Genomic DNA, 13,181 nt, shown 5'->3' with positions numbered 1-13,181 from the left:
ATATCATATAACTAATGATTAAGCCATTTTGGAGAGAAACTATATCCTTTGCTTTTAATTACAGATGTTGTAAATTTAAATAAATAACTCAGCCACAGTAGTATCTGCCAACAGATGTGATGCTACTCAATTGCTGGCAATATTAAAAAAAAAATATCATTGGTGAGGTATTTCTGTTTCTAAAACAAGAAGCAAGAAGAACTGGTTTAAATAGTGATGGTTTCTGGGAAATCTTAGGGCATGCAGTCTACCTGGGTCCTCTCTAGTTTATGATCTAATAATCCAACTGCACAGCTGAGATCTGGGTGTCACTTGCCTGTATTGTTCCTGTCTTTCATCATTCATCTCCTTCATACATTCCTTTTTCTCCTCATCCTTTCCTCTTTCTCAGCTTGTATCTTCATCTGTCCCTATCACTTCTCCACCTGGTACATTCAAAGGCTTCAGGAATAAAAGACACCAGTTCTTACTTAATGTATAAAACTAGCTCTAGACTGTCACCTGGAAAAATCCAGGAAGACACTGTAGTGGTCAAAGCACACTCGATGGAGACAGCAGGCCTGGATAAGATACCAAAAGCAGTACACTTCTAAGTAAATTTATTGCTTCTTTTAGGAATTTGTTCCTGTGTTTTTACTTCCTTTCTCAACATCTCTGCCTAATCTCTTATTTGAATCCAGTTTTTTCATATGTTGTTATAGTACACCACTCAATCTTTCTCTCAAGAAACAGACTGCTTTTGTACCTAGCATTTTTCTCTTATTAAAATAATCAGCGAAATCACATCACCCACGAACTTGTTTTTAGATAAAATCAACAGGTTGAAAGAATTTAGCATCTCATTATATCACATTGTGTCCAGACCCTCTTTTTGCCTTTCTCTTCTGTCCTCCATCCTCTTCTGCTTCATATTCTTGCTCCTAAACTTCTTTTGGTACTGGGTGAATTGAGGATGACTGCCCCTGTGATACCAGGCCAATTCCAGCTCTGAGAAGCAGGAACACACTTGGGCTGGATAGATTTCAGAGGGTATAGCTGAAATGTCTTCAGCATTTGCAAATTTATACCAGTTTAAATGTTGCAATTCCACATTTGTAGGCGATTTTTCATTGAAAGAAAAAGGTATACCTCCACATCCAGGGAGTTCCTGCTCCAGAACAGGAAGATGCCTGCTGACAGTGCTGAAAGCAATCATTTGGAAAACCATTTTGACTCAGTAGCACAATCCATTCTTTTCTAATTTCAGTACTGAAATGGCCAGACCACTTTTTTTGAAACTCTCTTTCTCTTGGAGTCTCCAGCCTGCCACCCCCCAAAAATGCCAAGCCTGAACACCTAAACATCCTGCAAACATTCAACATTCAGCATTTCAGTACACTGAAAGAGCAGCAGGGTAACAATATAATATCCATGCCAGTCCTAAAGCTGCATTAGACCCTTTTTGCACCATCCATTTCCCTCCTCTTAGAACTACTCTTCCACCAGACTTCTGTATGTCTCCTTTTATTTTAGTACTGAATATCTCAATATTAGTGAGTAGAGTTAAGGTGATGTATTTTTGTATTTAAAAAAAACCAAACAAACAACAACTCATCTTGTATTTCTTTAAATATGAGCCCCAGCATGATCTAACTCTGCAGGTGTTCTGCTGTCATTTACAATTAGGCAGCTCCTTTTCTTCCTTGCTTTTCACAAGTATCAGTATCTCTAAAACTGTACAGAGAAATTAAGCTGTGAAATACCCTTGCTAGTATTTCAAAGATATTTCTAAAAAAAAATCTAAAAAATCTTGCAAAAAGCATTACGTGTATTTACTATAATCATCTATTTAGATGGTTCTTGTAACATCTTTATCCATCAATGAATATTGCATAGCACTGAATGAACAAGAAATTGCTGAGTGCAGTGGAAATTCTGTATGACTTTCTTTATTCTAAAGCTCCTCTTCTGCTTTTCAATGGAAGTAAGTTATTGAGGTCTGCAAGCAGCTGGTTCACTTTGTGCCACAGAGGAATACATCAGCCCTGACTGGCAAAGTAGATCATGGACTGTGCTGGATAATGAAGGCTGGACTTGAGCTAAGTCATGTTAAATTAATGGGTAAAGCTTTCAGAAATACCATTGCATACATGGAGCTTTACTACTTTCACAAGTTGCCCAAAGCAAAACTCAGTTGAATTATTCACTGAGGACAGAGTGAACTTTTTTCTCCCCTGAGAATGGATTTCTAACTTTCATTGAGGATGCATGATCTTCAGCTATGGCACTCCATGGTGTATGAGGTTGGGTTGATGTTCTACAGCCACTGTGTTCCCTGGTAAATTTTGCCAGGACAATTCTGACAGCAATGAGGCCAACTCTATTTTCCAGCTGCTTGGTTGATCTACATTTTCTATGAGACACCAGATTTGCACAACTTGTCATCAGCATTTCACAGACTGGTGCTAGAAACAGAATCATTTCCTGCCCATTAATCTTTGTGAACCAAACAAATTCAGACAGGAGACAGGTGCCAACCTGTCCCAGAGCATCAGTTAGCACTGAACACAAGTAATATGGATGCCCAGTGACACAGGCTGAGAAAGGCTCAAGGCACCCAGCATGTGCTGGATGTAAGCTCTCACCTGAATGAACAAGATCTATAGCCCCACTTATGTTCACCATAATGACATCTCTGGTATTCAAGAAGCCCCCAGGAACTCTGCTGGTTAGCTTGACTTCTTGGAAGTTCTGTGGAGCAAAACGGGTCAAAAAGGGTCTGCTTCTCACAACAGCTGGATATCACCAACACAAGAATCCCTGGTACCTGCCTTCACTGGGGTTTTGTTCCTCAAGTGCCTTGCACAGAGCTCTGCAAGGTCCAAAACCTCCCCACACAGGGCTACAATTAATGGCAAGATTTGGCTGGGGAAGGTGCATGCATCTTTCTCCCAGAACCAGCAGGATTTACCACCTACAGGATTTGGTATTCCTGACTCCCTGCTCTTGTGAAGCTCTTGCCTGGGATCACCACACCCCCCTTTCTCAGAACTCTGCACCTTCAAGAAGTGGCTGCTCAGAAGCACTTTTGCCAGCAATATCAGCACATCTCCAGTGCTCCAGAGCCCGAGTCCTCTTCTGTGCAGCCACTGAAGCTGAGCTGGGATTTTCCAATTATAAAACATAAACAGAACTTTTAAAACCGGTTAAAGGTGAAGGGAGAAAAGGGACAGCTGGAAAAGCTGGATAGTTCCATTTGAGCTCTGAGTCCATCTCCCCAGTCACTAATTTGTCACCTGTACTCTTGGCACTGAGCCAGAGGTTGTGGATATAATCAGGTATCAGCACTGTGAAATAGCACTTTTCTCATAGCACAGGCTTTATAAAGTGTGGTAGGAATCCTGAAAATTATATGAGAAGCAGAGAGGTTCTTTAAGCAGGAAAGATCTGCTGGGTAATGGCTGCAGCATCAGTGTATGTGCAAAGGAGCTTCCAGGATTGGAACATATCCCATTTAAAGCCTTTGTAGTTTGTATATCTGAACCCAATTCCAAGTGAGGGGAGAGGAGGATGAGTCCCTCTGCTCAGGAGGGAAAATCTATAAGTGATCTCAGGCAGGTGGGATAGAAGAGCTCAGTGATGTTAAAACTGTGCTGAAGAATGGAAGAAAATGTGGGAAGGGTAGCCTGCAGGCTGACAAGATGGGTAGGGAGAAGACTGCATGTGGAACAAAGAGAGAAAATCCAGTCACAAACGACACTCCTTGGTGGGGGGGAGAGTCGAGTGCCAGGCCCTCAGGTTACCTGAGATGTGGGAGCAGTTCAAATTGCTAAACATCATGGAGAACTGCACTTCACCGATTTCATTTTCATGCATTTTAATATCCATTTCTGTAATCAAATGTTATAATACTTTTATAGTATAAATTTCATTTTTCTTCTGAAGTTTATCCCTTATCAAGGCTAAGTCCCTCTTGACATAGATTAGTTAGTGACCAACCAGTAAGCTATGGCTTCAGGAACCCTACATGGTATTATGGGAGTTATAAAACCAAAAAACAAACAAACAAACAGAAAAACCCCAAACAAACAAACAAACCCCCCAAACCTTCATTCTGTTTCTTAGGGGAAGAGGCAACCATACAACTGCACATCTACAAAGGAGTGGAGCTCTTAGAAGCTTTGATGATCTCTAACTATAATTGCTACCATTTCTAGTAAGACTTCTACACAAATATCACTTGCTCAATAGACCTGTATCTGTGCAAAACCTTTCTAGAAAATCCTACACTTGTGTTATTTTTCATATCTTCCCAATTTTCTTTCCAGCTGTGCTGGTAAGATGCAAGTTTGCCCGATTATCAGAGAGTTGATGGGGAAATATTTCAATCTTGATTTCCACATCGAACAGATTAATAATAAAAAAATAATTTAAAAGAAAATAAGTAGCTTTAGTCAACTAGGCAAGTTCATCACTATAACAGACACCTTTTTTTACCTCAGTTCATAATTATAGCATATGGAATTGTCTATTGAGAGGTACTTTAAAATACCTGGATTTTATGCCTTCAACAGTTTCACTGAGTAACTCAGGAAGATGCCATGCAGAGGGTGTCCTTTGAGAAACAGTAATTATTTCCTGAGGTCTCTCTGTTAACCTTTAAAGCTTCATCCAGGAGTTTAGAAGCATACAGAAAAGCCCCAAGAAAAAATAGTTCAGACATGGCAAGCTTTCCCCAACAGCAGCCTCTGAAAGAATCTATTACAGAATTCAATGATGATGAACAAGAGTTCATCAACCACAAATTATATCAATCCAAAAACTGGCAGAGGTTCCACTTAATGTATTAAAATATATTTGCCCTCATGAATGGATCATGGGGCCAAGTCACAGAAGAATGAGGAATATAATACCTATTTTTACTGAGCAACCTTTGCACAGCAATTGAGCTTCAAGTGTCAGTTGTCAATGGTGTTTGCATTTTTCCCAAATTGACTGACTTGACCTCAAAAACTCCTACTAATTGGACTAAACAAGAGAAAGGAGGTTGATGTGAAAAGGTGTCGTGGAAGCACATTACAGCTTCTTGTTAGGCTGACGGGAAAAAGCTGTTTCTGCAAACCCTCAGCAACACTAAGGTGGTAATTGCCCTTCCCCAGGATTGAGCTGTTCTTTCCTGTGTTCAGGGTAACATGCTGCACTCTCAGTCCAGCCAAACAAGCAGTTCAGCTCAAGACAAAATATAACCCATGTTCTCAGCCTCAACCCAGGCTGTTTCGGTGATCCAGTCACAGCTCAGACCTTGGCTGGCAGAGACAGCAAGGGCTGGGGTGGGCAGGCAGGAGGCTGAGGGAGTGGCACTTTTCCATATGGTTTTTGCATCAGTAAGTATTGTGCATCAATAGGAGCAGGTGTCTGGAGTGAAACATTTGTGCTGAGGACCTGGTGCCTGTACTACACCCATCCTGTATGGGCCATGTTTCCAGCTCTAGCCCAGCTTTGTAAACCGAAAGCACATCTATGGCCGTGACACATTCACTGCACTCCTGAGGCAGCACCAACTCTCCAGTTTTTCCAAGGAAATACAAACCCTGCACTGCAAAAGTGCTTTGTGATCTCTGAAGTGCTGGGCTGAAGGGGTGTCTGGGCTGGGATATTTGCTATAACACTTCCCCTCCTGGGCTGAACTAGTGCAGGTTCACCCCACAGTGCAGCCATAGCCCTGTCCAGCCTCAGCTGCTGCCAGCACAGTGAATGTCTCGCTGATGGAGAATCTCTCAGCCCAGCTGCAACACTCCTGATCCACACTAGTGGCCTCCTGGGCACGGGTCCAGGACCACCAGTGGCCTCTAAGACTCCCTCAGCTGCACCAGCAGCAGAACAAGGTAGACATTGATCAATTTATGCTTTTCACTACTGTTTTCCTCTTCTTGATTTTATCACACCTTCCAGAGGGCTCCTCACACCTTGCCCATTTTCCTTGGTCAAAAGGAGTCAGTTCTCCAACCAGATCTCCCAGTGAGACAGTGCTGCCCGTGGCAGCATCTGGCAGCAGAGATGAGAAGTGGGCCAGGAAGGCTCCACAAATGAAGGCATCCAAGGCACCTTTTTCTCTGCAGTGGGAACTCCACTTCTCCCATCTAGGCATCAGGAGGGGTCCATAACCCTGTTTCTTCCACTGTGGGTAAAAGGATACATCACTACTCTTTGTCCTCCACCTTAAGGGCTAGAGGCAAAACTCACCCTCCCTACTAAGAGCAAGGGGGGAAATGTACCTTTGTTTGTCCTATTAGTTCTAGGCAATAACCTATTCACACCATTCCCTTCCAAGATCAGAGAAAGAGGAAGGACACAAAAAAAGAAAGAACGTATTCAGGGACTGGATGTCACAGCTGCAGGTTCCATAAAAAGCCTGAAGACAGATGTATGGCATAGTTAATTAGCTTTTTTAATTTATTTTTTTTTTGCATAGGACACATAAATGACAACCAGATAAACGTAAATGCCTTTTGTTTTTGTGAAAATGCACTGAAGAATAGAGGGATTCTCCTTTCACTGTCACATTTTGGATGCTGTGCAATTCCTATGATACAGCTACTTGGGAGCTTCTGCAGCATTACCAAGCAAATTTACTGAGATTATAATTTTTACAATGGATAACCAAAGAATGCATTTAAATTATGAGCCTGACATGAATATAGTATTTAAGTATATTTAAAATTGGAAAAGTAGCCTGAGACTTTCTTTATCTCCATTTTAGTTCATGTCTTATTGCAATAAATAAATCGAGATGTTTAATTATTTAAAGTCCTGATGATGTTACTTGCCATTAATTGCTGAATACAGATAATGTTTTATTTATAGATAAAAAAATCTTATGTTTGTTCAGGAGTGGTAGAAAGCAATAATTAAATAAACATAAAATATTTAAATAAAAGTAAAATAAATAAATTAATAATAACTGAAGGATAAAATTATGTTTTTATTAGTGGAAGAATTATCTTCTATTTGTGACTAAATTCTGCCAATAATATATTACTACTGTCTTCATATTTTGCACTGCAAAATTAACTTGTCACTTCTGCAGTAATTCTTTACGAAAGATGTATTAAGGTCATGTCAGAATTTCGAAGTAATCAAAGATATTTCACAATGGCAATGATTAAGCTTTAGGAACTAAAAAAAACCATCCAGCTACAGGATGACTTTACAAGAGCCAGTTTTGGTCACTGAATCCAGAGTGTTGGAGTCTGTTAAATATTAATAGGCAAGTGCAACGAAAGGATTAGCTTGGACTGTGAGCAGGTACAGTGAGAGACAAGCCCTTCATGCTGGGCTTGAATAGAACTGACAGTGTTTGTTATACTTCTGAGGTGAAAGCAGAGAAGTGGATGCCTACTTGATATTCAAAATTGTTGGACTTTTTCTCAGAACATAAAATAAGTGGGAATAACAGGAGATTTTCCAGTTTGTAAGCAGTGTCCCACATTTGGCAGTTTTAACACTGTAGGTAAATATTGAATAATTCTTTTAAAATACACTTAAAAAAATTACTTAACAAAAAAATCTGAAAAGTAGTTTGTGATGGCTTTTCTACTCAAGAAATCTAACTAGTGGGAACAAGAAGTCTGTTCTAGCTTGTGGGAGGATGGTAATAGCTTCATGAGTTTTCAATTAATTGTTATCTATTTTGATCTTTCCAGGAGTGTCACTTCAGACAGAGTTATTGAGATGCTACAGTGGTGTCTTGTTAGTATCATCCATGCAATTAGAGTTGCAAAATAATCCTGACCAGCTTCTACAAACTAAACTGTAATCAGGGAAGTGGAGCTGGGTCTGGTACAAACCCTGTGACTATACTCACACAGGTTATTTTGCCACAGGAATCTCCCCTGAGAGCTGTGCTGGGTGTCTGAGTGCAAGAGGCTGTGGGTTCTCCAGGCTGCTATATGCTGGTGGCACTCAGATTAAGTATTTCTCTCTCATTTTTGGACTGCTAAAAGTTTCTTAGGTCACTTAATAGGGCTCGTGCAACTTTTCATACATCATAGAATCACAGGATGGTTTGGGCTGGAAGGGAGCTTTAGCGGTCACCTAATGCAACCCTCCTGCCCTTGGTAGGGACAGCTTTCACTCGATCAGGTTGCTCCGAGCTCCATCCAGCTTGGCCTTGAACACTTCCAGGGATGGGGCATCCATAGCTTTTCTGGGCAGTTTGTTCTACTGCTTTACCACCTTCACAGTTAGGAATTTCTTCCTAATATCAATGTGAAAGTGTGAACTCATAATCAATGACAGGACATTGGGATTCAGAGAGAATCCCCCCCTCTGAGGGGCTTAACCTGTTAGAGACCACCAGGGACCAAGGTCTGCACTCACAGCTCTGCATGACTGGCCAAGGAAGGACTGGAGATGTCACAGCAAGAGAAGAACTCCAGCCCTGGCCTGGGGACAGCCACCCTGCTACAAGGCAGGAGAGTCTGTCTTTGGAGAGACTTTGCACCCACCCTGTTGGTGATATGCCCATGTAGCTGTGTCAGCTGAGGGAACAGACTGCTTCTCATGAAAAGCAGTGAGTTGGGAAAGCGCTTGGTGATGGCTGTAACACAGAAAAATCAACATAAAAAGAAATGTCAGGATACGGCTGGAAGCTTATATAGGTTCTGAATGTGGCAATTGTAACACGGCTGCTAGAATAGTGTGTTGCCAAGGAGGATGTTGGAGAGGGGAGATTCAAAGAAAAGACACAAAAAAGGATCCAGAATGAGGAATTTAGCTTGTTTGAGAAAGAGTAAGAGATCTTACAATCTTTTAAGACAGATATCTACACTTGAAAAAGTGCTGGTTTGGGGGTTACTTTTACAGGCATGAATTAATGAGAAGGGATGAGGAAAACTTTAATAGGGTTGCAATCTTCTAACAGCACTGTCTGGGACTGCCCATTTGCTTTTTTAGTGATACAGGAGCAAAACCCACACATTTCCCCTTCCCCCCTGGGAAAAGAGCACAGCTCCTCCAGCCCAGCTCTTCCATTCTGCAGACAGCACGTTACCAGGACTCGGTAGCTAGAAGCTGAACTCTGTCAGATAAACTCAGACTTGAAATAGGACAGAATTTCCCTGAAATAAGGTAATTAACAGCTGGTATGATTTGTCAGGGGAAATGCACAGGCTCCTAAAATGAAATTAAGTGTCCTTCAAAACAGGCTGTAATCCAGTTGGAGAGAACAGCTTTATGCTCTGTTTATGCAGAAGACCAGAATGAAAAAATACAGGGGCTCCTTTCACCTCTATAGTCTATGAAAAAATACACCTGATGTTTATAGACACTTCAGTCCCTGGTCATGCTGACTTTGCAGTAGTGCGTGTTCCTGACCTGACTTGAGGCAGGATGTGGTGCTGCTCTATTTGCTATTTGTCAAATTTGACAGTTATAGGGAGGAGGGGAATGGATTACTTGCAAAAACCGAAAAATGCATTTTCTTCACTTCTATTTTCTAATAGCAGTCAGTGTAGCAGCTAGTAAAATTAAAAGAAAAAAGAAAAAAGAAAAAAGAAAAAAGAAAAAAAAGAAAAGAGCAGAGAGGAAAAAACCAACATCCAGTACAAAATTTCACGCCTTTTTGGTAAAAATTTCAAAATAAATGTGTGGCTGTAGGGAAATTCTACACAAGAAAGAGGTCAGTCAGATCTCAGTAACGCAGCTCTGGCATTTGCATTTCCTTTGGTTCCATCCCTTTCCATGTGGCATGTCTGAGCAAAGCCCAGAGTGCCGGTGGCTGTGCCTTGGCTGACATGGATGAGGATGCACCCAGGAGAAATGGAACTGCCATCGTGTCCTCCACTTTCTTCTCTGATCCTGATGCCTGCTGGCTACGAAATGGTGCTGTAGCACTTCTGCTTTACACATACACTTGCCAAGCCTTAATGTGCATTCAGAGCAAGCTGTTTTCCTTGGTCATGCCAGCTGCAATGCAGAGTAAAAGGAAAGGCAAACAGGCACTTAAATGGGCTTTGAAGCCCTCATTGCAATGCAGTGAGAATAAAAGCCTCTTTGCTGCCAAAAAAAAAAAAAATCAATTTGCAGCAGTATAGAGGCTCTTTCTTCACTGTATTCTCAGCTTACACTTACACTTTTACTTCTTATGTTCCTCCACAAATTGACACCAGTTAAGATGTGGCAGCATGTGTTGTCTGGTGCTATTACATGTCTGGCCTGGGAGAGCATTCCCACTCCTCCACTCTCCTTACTCGCCTTGATCACCTGCCTTGCAGCATGGAGGTGGATACGACATGAAAGTGGCAAGACCTTCCTGCATCCCTCTGCTCAGTTGAGGCATGAGGCCAGGTGCTGATTGGGTCAGGGGCACAAGCAGGAGCTGGCTGCAGGTTCCACTTTGCACAGGTGGGTTTTGGTCACAGCACTGCCAAAGGCTGTCTTGGCAGCTTTGGCCAAGCATTCCCATCCCTAAGCCTCTGCCTTTCTCCCCTCATCCTGCAAGCTCCTCAGGTCTGGGGGTCTTTTCCTGTGCAATGCACAGAATTACACTAAATAACAAATAAGCAGTCTATAACAGTCCATGTTATATTCCTCCCCTGGCTGCACACAAAGCTCCTCTACTACTTGATGTTTGTGCACCTAGTCAATCCTGAGCACAGGACCAGAGATGTCTACCCTAACCTGCCCCAGCTCTCATTGTGGCTGAGTGAGCGCTCCCCAGAGCTGCCTGCAGGCACAGTCTGGCAGTGCAGGCAGCAGGGTGGCCCTGGCTAGCAGGCAGTGTGCCTACAGCCGCCCCCATCTGCCAGACAGATGGTGAGCTGGCACAGACATGGGCTGTCCCACAGCACGCAGTCCTGACTCCCAGGGAAGTTTCTGGGCATGCTTCATTTTTGGCTAGAGACACGTGTCCATGGTCAGCATGCCCCTGAGTCCATTTAGCCCCAACACGGGCAATGTCTGTCCACAGACTGTGTGCAGCTGCACCCTGAGAGCAGGTCCAAAAGATGTAAACGGTTTTTTAGAACTGAGCTGGACTGAACTCATAGCCCAAAAAGGAGTGGGAGGGAGAGCAGCATCATATCCATGTTACTGCTTTCATTCCTCAGCTGTTCCAGGGACTGGAGTTGTTTCTGACATAATTAGGGCTCTACTGCTCTGCCTACAGAGCTCATGGTACAATCCTTGTGAAGAAATCTTGATAGCAGTTATCCTCAACTGCTAGAGGATTTCTGCAATCATACCCTTGGCTTTTCCTTCATTTACTGAAGAGGATGGAATAAGAAAGTGGATCTCTATATTGCAAAATTATATCAGAGCACTGGGAGTAGCATCTCAAAAGCAATAGTTTTTAACTTTATGGGCAATATTTGAATAACCAACTGGACAAAAGTCTGTATTTAAGAAAGTATTCCCAACTTCATACTCCAGGTAGATTTTGCTTTTTGGAATTCTTATTACTCAGATTTGTACCTGAGGTTGAGAACCTAGGTGGAAAAAATGAGGTAGTCCTAACTGCTATTTATATCTTTCTAAATTATGCAAAACAAGTTTCTCTTGAATAATGCTTGCACCACCTTTTTCCAAGCAGTTGCACAAAATCATTACACTTTCCAAAATTAATATGTTTGCTCGACTTTGGAAAAAAAAGAATTTGCCCATATCAGCATTTTGTTTCAGTAACTTAAAAATTATTATCTCCAAATACCAAATTCTACATTATGATTAATAGCAGGAAATTTTACCTCGAAACTGTCCAGTCTTTATTATAAAAATCTGTAGGTCTTAGTGTAGGATTTGAGCTCATAATGAAATCCAAAAATGCAGGTTTACTTATTTTGCATTCTCAAGCCATCAAGACAGTTGAGCTAGTTTCTCGGAAAAGCAAGCTCAGGCTTGGGAGATGAAAATCCAACCACAAGATGGCATCTCGTTCTCACAGGAACACCCGGCAATGGGCAGGAATATTGCTGAAAACAAAATGAAGCAGTGATAGGCATTTCAGTAAAACCAAACAATTTTAGACAGGACATTTGCTCGTAGTACTGCCCAGAATAGGGCTGGCATGAGAATGAAGTAAAATGGGGAACACCGATATCTTTCTCTTACCTATCCAAACTGTGGTTGCGATCTAATGTTTTTAATTGCTGCAATTGAAATAGAAAAAAAGTCTGAATCCCCATGAACATAATGCAGGCACTTTGGGGCTATTAAAGGGAAGGTGCATCACTAAAACTGGTTTGAGAACCTTTTGAGTGTAAATTACTCCAAAAGACAGTGTGTGGCTGATGTTTTTAACAGGAAAATACTTTGTCACTCTCACAGATGAGACAACCCTTTCCTATAATTCCTCATTTCCAGTACATGCACAATTTCTGTGGTATGTTTCCAATTATCAGAGTGATGAGACACAAAATAAAGCTATGGGCTCAGCTGAGAATCACTTTAGTAATATTACCACAGGGAAAATGTGACTGGCTCTGGAATTGATACAGTATGAAAGCTAAATTTAAAAATACATTTTAGCTGACACTGCAGTTTAAAACAGAAGGCTCTAGAACATAAATGTCTTTTATTTCTTATGTATCCTATTAAGTAGAACCTTTGCAGTCTCCAAGCACTGTATTAATTAAGGACGTGAGTGTGGGTCCTCTCTGACATCTGTTTTTCCCTGAGCAGCACTACACGCCTCTGCACCAGAAGCAGTGCCCCAGGGACCCCAGGCAAGGTTCCCTCCAGACTGCCTCTGCTTCATGGCAGCAGCAGCACATTCACCACCATCTGGTTTCAGCTAGGGTTTAACAGGAGCCATGGGATGAGGGGCATGGTAGGGAAGAAGCAGTTGCCTGCTTAGCCAGAAGCTTCTGGAAATCTTCTTCTTGGCCTGGGTCATGCCTCTGTGCGCTGGTGGTGGATGAGGTTACAGGCAGCCCCAAGAGCAGGGGAGTGGAGCCAAGCAGACAGAAAGCAGATGAGCTGAAAGGTGGAGAAAGTGGCTTGTGATATCTCCAAAAACAGCAGCCTATTTGGGCAAGAGAGTGTCTAGTAAATAATGGTTTTTCCAAAGGCTGCTCCTCTAAGGGTGTATATGAGACCTTTCTCAGGCACACTGCCCTACTTGCTGCTGCTGTTCTGCTTGCTCTGAAGTGAAATATCTTGTAAATGTCCTGTAAATCATAATCTAAGACAATACTGCATCTGGC

Source organism: Sturnus vulgaris, chromosome 2 (assembly GCF_052056855.1).
Source record: "Sturnus vulgaris isolate bStuVul1 chromosome 2, bStuVul1.hap1, whole genome shotgun sequence".
NCBI lineage: Eukaryota > Metazoa > Chordata > Aves > Passeriformes > Sturnidae > Sturnus > Sturnus vulgaris.
Note: the sequence above shows the minus strand (reverse complement) of the source record.